This window comes from Elephas maximus, chromosome 2, assembly GCF_024166365.1.
Source record: "Elephas maximus indicus isolate mEleMax1 chromosome 2, mEleMax1 primary haplotype, whole genome shotgun sequence".
Lineage (NCBI taxonomy): Eukaryota > Metazoa > Chordata > Mammalia > Proboscidea > Elephantidae > Elephas > Elephas maximus.
This window is the reverse complement of record NC_064820.1, coordinates 161941526-161953683: the sequence shown is the minus strand read 5'-3', so window position 1 is coordinate 161953683 and position 12158 is coordinate 161941526. Positions and strand designations below refer to the sequence as shown.

At 39.9% G+C, this 12158-nt stretch overlaps 1 protein-coding gene across 1 annotated transcript in view; it reads left to right on the top strand.

Annotated features, from left to right (window-relative positions):
* Nucleotides 1-12158, top strand: part of JAKMIP2 (janus kinase and microtubule interacting protein 2) — a 212603-nt gene that overhangs the window by 99834 nt on the left and 100611 nt on the right. The gene's annotated exons all lie outside the window — the stretch shown is intronic.

Here is a 12158-nt window from a genome sequence, read left to right as displayed (position 1 = left end):
GGCCTATACTTTTCTAGCCCTCGTTGCCTTTGCTCATACTATGGCCTCAATCTAATAATAAAAAAAAAAAAAACATAAAATACATGCCTAACTATTACATATAGTAGGAAAAATAATAGGGAACATCAAAGTTGAGCTGTAGTGCAAAGGAAAGTTAAAGAAAGTAAAGGTCAGACCCACTCACACCTCACCTGCCCTTTTAGCCCTTTTATTCATGGTCTTACTCTTATATAAGACTCCCTCTCTAATTGCCCTTCCACTAATGTAGACAACTTTCCAAGATCTTTCTGTCATTCATGTTTTCTTACCCTGGATATCTCTTTACATCTATCCTTCTCCATTTCCACCATAGGGTAGGATCTGATTCTATCTTGTTTAACACTTGGAGTAGTTTTCTTACTGTAACTGATTTTGACTTACTAATGCACAATTCTGCTCATGTCAGACACCTATTCAAACCTTCAGTGATCCCTGTGACCTACTAAATAAAGACTTTCAGCTGGCCTAAACTACCTTTCCAGCTTTATTTTATGAACAGCTTTCAACACAGGGGAGTGGGCATCATTTTGTGGACCACAGAGCATCAATGAAACATCATATTGTATTTATTTTTTTACTGCTAATTTTCACAATTCTAGGGAGCATATATTAATGACCCTCCACCTCTGGAGCTGTGCAACATGTCAACCCTGGTAAACATCATACCATATAGAACAACATCTTAAGCACGACTGGCACTTGGTGTATGCTTACCAAATTATGACCCACTTCCAGAGTGGATATGTCTTAATAGTCTGTAAATACTTAACCTTTGTTGGGATTAGGAAAATTAAGGCAAGTAGCAGCCTGTACATTGGGAAGTTCCCCATAGAATATTGTTTTGTTTTTGTGTCTCCTTTAACATCGAAGTGAATATCGTAATATCAGATTCAGACTGCAGACCCCAGTTCAGTTTTAGCTTTAAAATGTACATTATAGTAGATATTACAATGTATTAGTCAGCATAACCTTGCCAGAAAAAGTCTGAATTTATATAACTATGTCTCTGTCCAAGTCAAGAAATTATGCCAAAAGTTAGACCTCAACTATTACAAAACACTATACAATAAATGAGTATAAATGAGGGGAAAAGTCCTTGAGCTAGCGATCTAATGCTCTTACGCACTCTCTCTCTCCTCTCTCGCACGCACGCACACACCTTCTCCTTCTGTAACAACAGGGGAAGAAAAGAGAAGCTAGCCTTGCTTTGCTGGGTAGAGCTAGGAAGGAAGGAACGTTATAAATGTCTGGGCCCAGGACACAGGCTACCACTAAGGCAGCTGGAGCGATTCTATTCCTCTGACCCTTCCCTAGATATGAAATATGGAGACTGGGTCTATCCGAACTGAGGACCAACAGGCATCATGAATCCAGTTTCCATCATAAACTTTACCTATCACAAGTCTAAGAAAATGTCTGGATCCTTAAGGTTCTTCTAACTTGAGGGGTTGGTGTGAAGGAAGCCAGGCAGTTGATACCATTTTGCTTTTCTTTTTTACCCTCTCAACCAATAAATAGATTTTTCTTTGTTTAAACTTGTGTTACAGAGCACTTAATTTAGTTTGAGCGTTGAAAACTGTCTATTAACTTTAAAAAATTTAATATAGAAATCATTTGACAAGAGTCCTGGTGGTTAATTTCTATCATGTGTTTAGTTTGGTTTTTTGTTCTTTGTTCATGAATACTCATCTTTTAGTCTACATTTAAGAATGAGGCGAGAAATTCTTTCTAGCTCTGTGTCTAAAAAGGGTCCTATAGAAAACAAATTGGCCTGTTTGCATGTACGTTGTTATTCTGTGCCTCCAAGTTACTTAGCCCCCAATGTAGAACCTTAAGCAAATAAAATTTGTCCCAACTTGATAAGTTCTGAGCACATATGTGCATTAATTTGGTCAAAAGAATAAAAGGCAAAAAATTCAGTATCTATGCTATGAGTCAAAATCAACGACAGCAACAGATTTTTTTATGCTTGTCGAAGTAATTTAGTTCTTTGTTTTATTTTCTTTATTTGGAAGTTGTTTTCATCTTACTGCATTTTTCCAAAGATGATCTTTGACTATTCAACAGTAAAGAGTGAATCTGAACAACACTACTACTGTGAGGAGGCCCAGGACAGGGACGTTTCTTATATATGAGGTCGCTATTATTTTCAAAAAATGAGTTGGAGCTGACTCAACGACACCGAACAACAACAAGAGAAGTTTAGGAAGATGTAGTCTTGAGAGAAGAAGTAACATGAAGGCACATTCAGGGACCCATCAGAGGCCAAATCACAGAAACTGTAAAAGCTACAGATGGAAATTGCCAGCCAAAAGGAGGCAGGGAGGGAGAAAGACAAACAGGGACTTTGACAAGCATAGCCTATCAATTTCACTAGACAATTACAGGATCTGCAGGAATCTTGTTGCAGGGCTCATTTTCCTGAGCTGCCTCTCAATCTCTCAGGAAGTTCTGGCCTGGGGAAATGACTATTTATGTAGACGGCTCACCGAGGAGTCCTGTTTCTATTTTAGTTGTTTATGATTTGAATGTGACCCCACATTTAACCACAAAGACAAGATGGGAAGTACCCCAAAAGAGAACAAGGCTGCTGGCCTCTTCTTAGAAAAAAAAAAAAAAAAAAAATTTTTTTTTTTTTTTAGCCAGCATAAGGAGTCCCTGAGGGAAAGGCAAGGCGCAATATGGGGGAAGTCAACACAATGTGACCAAGGTACACAAGAATAAAGGACAGCTGTGGTAAATGCTGATGGTGTAGTGGTTAAGTGCTACAGCTGCTAACCAAGAGGTCGGCAGTTCAAATCCACCAGGTGCTCCTTGGAAACTCTATGGGGCAGTTCTACTCTGTCCTATAGGGTCACTATGAGTCGGAATCGACTTGACGGCAGTGGGTTTGGTTTTGGTTTGGTATGGTAAATGCTATAACATATAAATTTCTGCTACAATAGTAATAAAAAAAAAAATAGCAACCAAAAATGTTTGAGTGGTTACACAGGTAGATATGTATGCTACATAGTCATGGGAGGGTATATGGCAGTACATGCACATGCATATATAGGTGCAGTTGTGGGCATTTATATACACATATTTGCAGGTGCCGCATATATATTCACACATAAAATAGAGCACATACGGGTACAGTTATGTAAACTTCTTAGACATACCCAAACACCTTGTGGGACTGAGTTACTGGGCTTGCAGGCTAGGGATCATAGTCTCGGGGGGCATCTAGGTCAATCAGCAAACCACAGTTCATAAAGATAATGTTCTACATTCTAGTTTGGTGAGTAGCATCTGGCATCTTAAAGGTTTGCGAGCGGCCATCTAAGATAAAACTATTGGTCTCTTCCTATCTGGAGCAAAGAAGAGTGAAGGAAATCAAAGACTTAAGGAAGAAATTAGTCTACAGGACTAATGTAATGGCCCATACAAACCACAGCCTCCTCTAGCCTGAGACTAGAAGAACTAGATGGTGCTTAGCTACCACTAACAACTGCTCTGACCGGGACACAATAGAAGGTTCTGGTTAGAATGGGAGAAAAATGTAAAACAAAACTCGAATTCATAAAAAAGACCAGGCTTACTGAATGGATAGAGACTGGAGGAACCCCCAACGCTTTTGCCCTAAGACACCCTTTTAACCTGGAACTGAAGCCACTCCCAGAGGCCACCTTTCAGACAAATAATAGATTGGCCTATAAAATAAACAGCAATACCATGAGGAATATGCTTCTTAGAACGATCACCTATACAAGACCAAATGGGCAATATTTGCCCCAAAGCAAAGACGAGAAGGCAAGGAGGGGCAGGGAAACTGGAGGAGAGGAAACAGAGAAGGCAGGGTGGAAATAGGGAGAGTGCTGATTATTGCAAGGATAGCAACCAATGTCACAGAACAAATTGTGTATAAATTGTTGAATGGGAAACTAATTGGCTGTGTAAATTAAAACTTTCACTTAAAACACAATAAAATGGTCAAAAAAAAATAAACAAGGAGTCCCTGAGTGGCACAAACATTAAGTACTGGACTGCTAACTGAAAAGTCGGCAGTTCAGACCTACCAAGAGGCTCCTTGGAAGACAGGCCTGGTGATTGTGATTGGCTTTCAAAGGGTCACAGTTCTACTCTGCACACATGGAGCCACATGGGATCGCCATGAGTCAGAATCAACTGGATGCAACTAACAACAACAAGCCAAAATGGAACTTTAAAGAATTTTGTAAAATCTCAGTATTTTCCAGGGTAGGCAATAATGATTACCAGCAGAAAATTCAAGGTTAAATATGAAATTGAGTGAGAATGATCATATTTGACACCAGGAGACATAGCTGATTTCTAGCCTGGCTATTCTGATAATCAGCTTGAATATATTAACTGGCCACAAATTCTTAAAAAAACAAGTTGTTGAAAATGCTGTTAGAAGAAAGTATTTCTTTGAGAAGGAGCAGACACCTTAGATATGCTTAATAGCTTTGATTTTCTACTGAAATCTGATTCGTCTGGTCAGGAGTTTAACACCAAAATTAATTGTAATTCTGGGTATTTAGGCCATTCAGCTAACCCGAGTTTTTAATAACCCTTTGAAATTTTGACTTGAAAGGATTGGGACTGAAATGCCAAACTTTGAAATTAGAAAATTATCATATCAATAAATTAATACCTTTAAAACCATGGAAGTAGGGTGGTTTAATTCAGCTCCTGTGACATTTTATTTTATGCCCTCTATACCCTTGCCAAGAATAAAAAAGATTACTGACACTTTCAGCATTTTTTTGATTACAGAGGAATGTGTTTGCAAAATTTCCTTCCCATCTCTGGACCCACGCATCACTCACCTATTATGTTCATTGCTTTTTAATTCTGAAAGATGGACAAGGAATATGATTTGTAATTTGTAGTTATACATAGTTATCTCAATGACTGCAGACTCACCATGGTCTCATCAAATGTCAGATATCTAACAGGAATAACAGTGGCTAAAATGCATTGAGTTCTACTATATGCCAGTTACTGCTGTATGTATTTACATGTATTAGCTTATTCAATCCAAACAGTAACTGTATGAGGCATGAAATAAAAGCTGTTTACAGCAAAGCAATGTGTCCAAGTTCACACAGTAACCGGTTAGAGCTGATCTTTATGCCTGAGTTCTGACTTCACAGCTCCTGCCCTTAACCCCTTTGCAACATCACATTTTTTGTAATTTTAAAAGTATATGAGCATATGACTGTTTATTATAAACAGCTAACTCTAAAGTGAAGATAGTAAAAAATATGTACAGGCAGTCTCCAGACTATGAACGAGTTCCTTTCCTAAATCTGTCTTTAAGTCAAATTTGTACATAAGTCAGAATAGTTAGGAACTGTTCATATCCAATGTCAGTTAGTCAAATGTTTGTCTTAGTATGTAGTATATAATGTACCTTTCTGTGCATAAACAGCATTGAAGAAACACAGATACACTAAAACATTCTGAACATCATAATACAGTAATAATAATAATAATGTTTTGAGTTGCAAAGTAGCTCCCGTTTGTTATTATGAGCCATTGTATGTACCTCGAATTTTAATATAATAGGTTTTATGAGGTTTGGTTTGTAACTACAGGTTGTACGTAAGTTAGACGTTCGTTACTTGGGGACTGCCTGTACAACATTTACTGTTTTCATCAAATAAAAATTGTCTACAGTTTTAGATGTTAATCTGTCACAAAGTTGATAGTACAAATATTATTCTAATTGTGCTGTTTGATAAAAAGACAAAATGATAAAGAGTGTGCAATTTCTCTAACACCATTTGTCATACTTGTACAGTATTTATCATCATGCTAGTGCTGACAGTTTTCTCTGATATTATCAACCATTTTGTTAATCTTATCATGACCAATGGATATTTAAAAAGATAAATGTTCTGAATCTAGCTTGGCAAAAGGGAGAGGATAATGGAGAGAAAAAAACAGAAAGAAAGAGAGATCTTTGCATTCAGATTATTGGATCAATTTCCCATGCCCCAGGCCAAAGTTGTAAGTGCTATATGCTCTTCTTGCCATTCACCAATCCATTCATTCATTTAAAAATATTTTTTGAGTACTCTACTGTTTTTATGCTAGTCACTATGGTGAGCACAACCTTGTCTCTGCCTTCACAGAGCCTCCATTTTAGTGGCGGGGGTGGGGATAAGTATTCGTCAAAGAATCAAATATATCATAACAAACTGTGTTATATGCTATTTAGAAAAAAAAAAAAAAAAGCTGATGCTATGTCAGCATGCAATAGAGAGGTCTGCAGTAGTATGGAAAAACCAGGAAGGCTTCCTTGTGGTAATTACATTTGAGCTGAGATAACAGAAGCTAAGGAAGAGAGGTCCCTAGAAAGGGAATGGGATGTGTAATGGTCTTGAATGGTCCTGAGGCAGGAAGGAGCATCTTATTTGAAAACTTTAAAGAAGGACACGGAGATAAACTTATACACAGGGAAAACCAGGAGCAAAGAGACTCAAGGAAATGCTCCCACAGGTACTTCACACAGGCTCTCACGCCAACACTCCCATACAAGGTGTGGACAGTCACAAACCTAGTAGTTGTGATTCCACTTCCACTGTTTTTTCCTCTACATTCCACTAATCAACCAGCACCTTGAATAAAAAGAGGGAAAAATAACTCCCCAGTTCTGGGCCAGCCTATAGGAGAGAAGGTGAGAATTATTAATAGCATTTCCCAATCTGTACACCATGGAGGAGGTGGGAGGCTAATAATGACTATAACATTAATCTGTGTACAGTGGAGAAGGTAGGAGAGTTAAATGTTTAGTAAAATTTAAGAAATTTTATATATATATATCTCCAGTGCAATGGGTTTCTCTTTATATATGGCCTTTCTAGCCTTGAGTTTATAATTCTGCCAAAAATGGTTGGGCTGCAGCCTGCCCTGTGATTAGTCTATTTTACCCACCTTGCAGGAATTGGTCAGTTTACTATGCAAATTGGTGTGTAAAACCACCCAATAGGATTAAAGGACCTTGCAGTGATTGGTTGGTTTGTGGCCTGGCAGGGAGGGCCATAAGGAGCCCTGGTAGTTAAGCACTGGGCTGCAAAAGTCAGAAGTTGGAAACCCCCAGCTACGCCATGGAAGTAAGATGTGACAGTCTGCTTTCATAAAGATTACAGCCTAGGAAACCCTGTGGGGTAGTTCTACTCTGTCCTATGTGGTCTGAGTTGGAATCGACACTATGGCAATGGATTTTTTGGGTTTTGGGAGGGCCATGCCTTGAAATTGATAAGAATCTTGCATATATAAGCAGTAACCCCAACAGAGGCGGAGAGTGAGGAAATGGGAGAGAGAGGGAACCTTCTAAAAGAGCTGTAATATACGTCAAGAGCTGTTTCACTGATGATGGCAGGAGTCCGTGGCAGCATTACAAGCAATAGGAACCACAGGACTGGCAGATGGCTGCGGTGGTACTTCTGTCCCATGGAGAGAGAGCTGAATGCCTTCAGACAGGAGGCTTGCTGGCAGAGTGAGGTGCCTCCAGGCACTTGTCTGTGGAGCCAAAACAGCTGTAACACTTGCCTGAGCAGGGCAGAGGCCTGGGAAGGCCCAGCAGCAGAGGCCAGGCCCAGCAAGGCCTAGTGGCAAAGGCAAGGCACAATGGTAAAGCAGCGGCAGAGGCGAGGCCCAGTGAGGCCAAGGGCTGAGAGAAGGGCCTATCAGCAAAACCAAAAAATTAAAAAATAAGCTGAGAGCTATGTTGGTTGGAAATTGTCCTGACTGATGAAGTCGATCCCATCCTGGGTTGTAACCTGTTATTTCCTTAATAAACCTCTTTACTGTGAGTATGGTCTGTGAGTTCTGTGTGGCCACCGCAATGAATTATCAAACTCATCAAAGAAGTACAAAGTGCCATGTGGGGGATGGCTGGTGGCAGAAATGGTGAAAAAGTCAGTGGAGATGTCTGACCTCCACCTCATAGGGCCCAGCTCTGTGCTGACCCTGGTGATTCTCAACCCTCCCCCTGAATGTAGATAGCCCCTGAAGCTAGATTACAATATATATACTTTTATGTGTGCATATATGTATATTAAAAAAACAAACTCATTGTCATCTAGTAGATTCCGACTCATAGTGACCCTATAGAACAGAGGAGAACTGCCCCATAGCGTTTCCAAGGAGTGGCTGGTGGATTCGAACTGCCAACCTTTTGGTTACAGCAGAGCTTTTAACCACTGCAGCACCAGGGCTCTCCGTATATGTATATAAAGGCATAAAAACATTCTGGAAAGATACATGGGGTGGAGGGTTTCATCTGGCACAGGGATCAAAAAAGCCTCCAGATTCATCCTGCTCTTTTGACTCATGAATATGTCGTGAAGTGCGAATAGCCTCACTGGGTTCATAGAAGTCTACAAAGGCGTTTTTTAACTATTGCATACCAGTTTGTGGACTGGATTTACTGATTTATTAAAACAGCCCCTTTTACATGAATATTGTCTCTAATTTTTCACCATTTGAGCGTTGCAGTGAACAACCTTGCACAGGTATGAGTTTGATCTTCATTAAGTCCTTCATTGTTACCTTTTAGTGTGCTATATAATTTGAAATTTATTATGCTACTAAAATATAAACACCTTGAGACCAGGGATTTTTGTCTATTCTCTTCACAGCTCTATCTCCAGCACCTAGAACCATGCACCCAATAAACAGTCACTGATCAAATGTGTAATGGCCAGATTCTGCCTGCACATATAGTTATAATGTACCTGTATTGCCCTCTTAATAAAGTGTAAGCTCTCTAAGGGCAGGCACCGAAACAATTGCCATTGAGTTGATTCTGACTCATGGTGACCCCATCCAGGTGTGTCAAAGAATTGTGCTCCGTAGGGTTTTCAATGGCTAATTTTTCAAAAAGTGGATCACCAGGCCTTTCGTCTGAGGCATCTCTGGGTTCTTCCAAACACCCAACCTTTAGGTTTGCAGCCAAGTGCAGTAATCATTTATACCATGAAGGGACAGTCACTCTCATCTCTTTTATCTGCACTGCCTGGCACAGTGCCTTACTATGGTAGCTCAATAAATTTCAGAGACAGACATATAGCATACTGCTTAACATTTTGGTCAGACCAATATGAATTTGTACCTCAGCTTAGCTTCCTGGCCATGAGATCCTGACCAAACGCCAATCTCCTTAAGCCAACTTTTCTTCATCTGGAAAGGATTAACAGCATTTTATATATCTAGTCTTTTTTTTATCACCTCCACTGCTCTCACCTTGGTCTAAGCCACCACCATCTCTAAGTTGGATTTTTGCTACAGCCTCCTCACCAGTTTCCATGTTTCCATTCTTAAGCGCATTCATTCCTTCTTACCAGAGCAGTGAGAATGAACCGTTAAAGCCTTAGTCAGATCGTTTTACTCCTCTTCTCAAACCCTCCGATGTCTCCCACCTCCTTCTGAGTAAAAGCCCAAGCCGACATACAATGGCCAGAAATCAGGGCTTGCTCTGCTCACTCTCTGCTACCAGTAACTCAACCCTCAACTTGGCTACCCAGCACCCACTCACTTCCTCCCTCCTCCCTCTAACGGGGAGCTGGAACGTGGATCTGCGCCTACTGTGGAGCTCTGTACTGGCCCCTCGCTCTTGTAGTTTTAGTCAAATAGCACCCAACTAGTCAAAACTATAGCTCAGTGGTTAAGAGCTCAGGCTGCTAACCAAAAGGTCTGCAGTTCGAATTTACCAGCCACTCCTCGGAAACCCTATGAGGCAGTTGTCCTCCGTCCTATAGGGTTGCTATGAGTTGGAATTGACTAGAGGGCAAAGGGTTTGGTTTTTTTTTGTTTTGGCTGTTGTATGCCTTCGAGGTGACACAGTAGAACCCTCCCATAGGGCTTCCAAGCAGTGGCTGGTGGATTCAAACTGTGGGACTTTTGGTAGCAGCCTGAGCTCTTAACCACAGAGCAGGGTCACCCATGGCAGACAGTGAACTGCCAGAAATTCAAGCCAGATTCAGAAGAGGACATGCAACCTGGGATATCACTGCTGCTTTCAGTGGATCCTGGCTGAAAGCACGAGAATACCAGAAAGATGTTTACCTGTGTTTTATTTACTGTGTAAAGGCATTTGACTATGTGGATCATAACAAGTTATGGATAACATTGCAAAGAATGAGATTCCAGAACACTTTGTTGCTCGTGAGAAACCTGTGCATAGATCAAGATGCAGTCGTTTGAACAGAATAAGGGGATACTGCATGGTTTAAAGTTAGGAAAGGTGTGCATCAGGGTGGTATTCTTTCACCATACTTATTCAATTTGTGTGCCAAACAAATAATCTGAGAAGCTGGACTATATGAAGAATGGGGCATCAGGATTGGAGGAAAACTCATGAATAACTTGCATTATGCAGATGACACAACCTTGCTTGCTGAAGGTGAAGAGGACTTGGGCACTTTAGTGATGAAAATCAAAGACCACAGCCTTCAGTATGGATTTCACCTCAATATAAAGAAAACAAAAATCCTCACAACTGGACCAATGAGCAACATCATGACAAATGGAGAAAAGATTGAAGTTGACAAGGATTTCATTTTACTTGCATCCACAATCATGTGGAAGCAGCAGTCAAGAAATCAAAAGACATATTGCACTGAGCAAATCAGCTGCAAAAGACCTCTTTACAGTGTTGAAAAGCAAACATGTCACCTTGAAAACTAAGGTGCATCTGACTCAAGCCATGGTATTTTCAATTGCAATTGCCTCATATGCATGCAAAAGCTGAACGATGAATAAGAAGACCGAAGAATTGATGCCTTTGAACTGTGGTGTTGGGGAAGAATATTGAATATACCATGGACTGCCAGAAGAATGAACAAATCTATCTTGGAAGAAGTACAACCAGAATGCTTCTTGGAAGCAAGGATGGCAAGACTGCGTCTCACATATTTTGGACACATTATCGGGAGGGATCAGTCCCTGGAGAAGGACATCTTGCTTGGTAAAGTAGAGGGCTAGTAAAAAAACGGAAGATATTCAACAAGATGGATTGATACAATGGCTGCAACAATGGGCTCTAGCACAACAATGATTGTGAGGATGGAGCAGGACTGGGCACCGTTTCATTCTGTTGTACATAGGGTCGCTGTGACTCGGAACTGCCTCGACAGCACCTAACAAAAACAAGTCTCCATTATCCCATCTGAATGAATAAAAGGAGGAATATTAATGATTATTATTTATTACTATTTGTTGTATTTTGTCAGGCTGTGTATGAAGCAGCCAGTTCAGCACCATAAGAAGTTTGTTCAACCATAGCCCTAAATTTAGGCTTCAAATTCCACTTTATTTAATTCTCTTTCTCATGTGATCACTGAAGACTTAATAGCTATTTTATGTGCACTGTTTTGCAGGAGTAGAGTACTCCCTTGCCTGTGCCCTATTTCAGGCAGGAAAAATGGTAACTGCTAGGTTGTAAGTGCCCTGTAAAATGGGATTTATAAATGAAATGCCCTAAGCGATTAACTCAGTGGGTGCTCAGAGCTTTGCTACAATGAATGATACATGGCCTTGTGTTAAATCCTTGTAGTGGTATGGAAGAGAAATGTGCTTATTAAATTTACACTTTAATTTCTACAGAAACGGTCTTGATTTTAAGTCATCCAAAAATTTTAAAGGTATAAAAAAGAAAAAAATGAAAGATATTTCCTTTCTTATCCTAAAGGAGTGGCAAGTGCCCTGCAGTGGTTAAGAAAGGGTGTTTTTGAAGCAAGACCTGATTTCAAATCTTGACAGACACATAGTAGGCTCTCAAGAAGCTAATTCAATCAATAAACAGCTCATAGACATATAAGCTATGTGACTTTGAGCTAATTTATTCAACCCCTAAAAATTTTAATTTTGTCTTTTGTAAAATGGGAAAAAATGGCAACTATCTCAGGAATTTGTTGTGAGGTTTTAATGAGATTATATATGTGCATTGGTAAATACTTTACTTGGCATATAGGATGTTTTCAATATGTAGTTATGATTAAACAATGTTTACCAGTGTACAGTTCCGAACATCAAAACCATCCCAAATTAAACGTTTTATCTGAGGTGAAAGGATAAAGATGAGCTTAGTATTGGGTATAAAAATA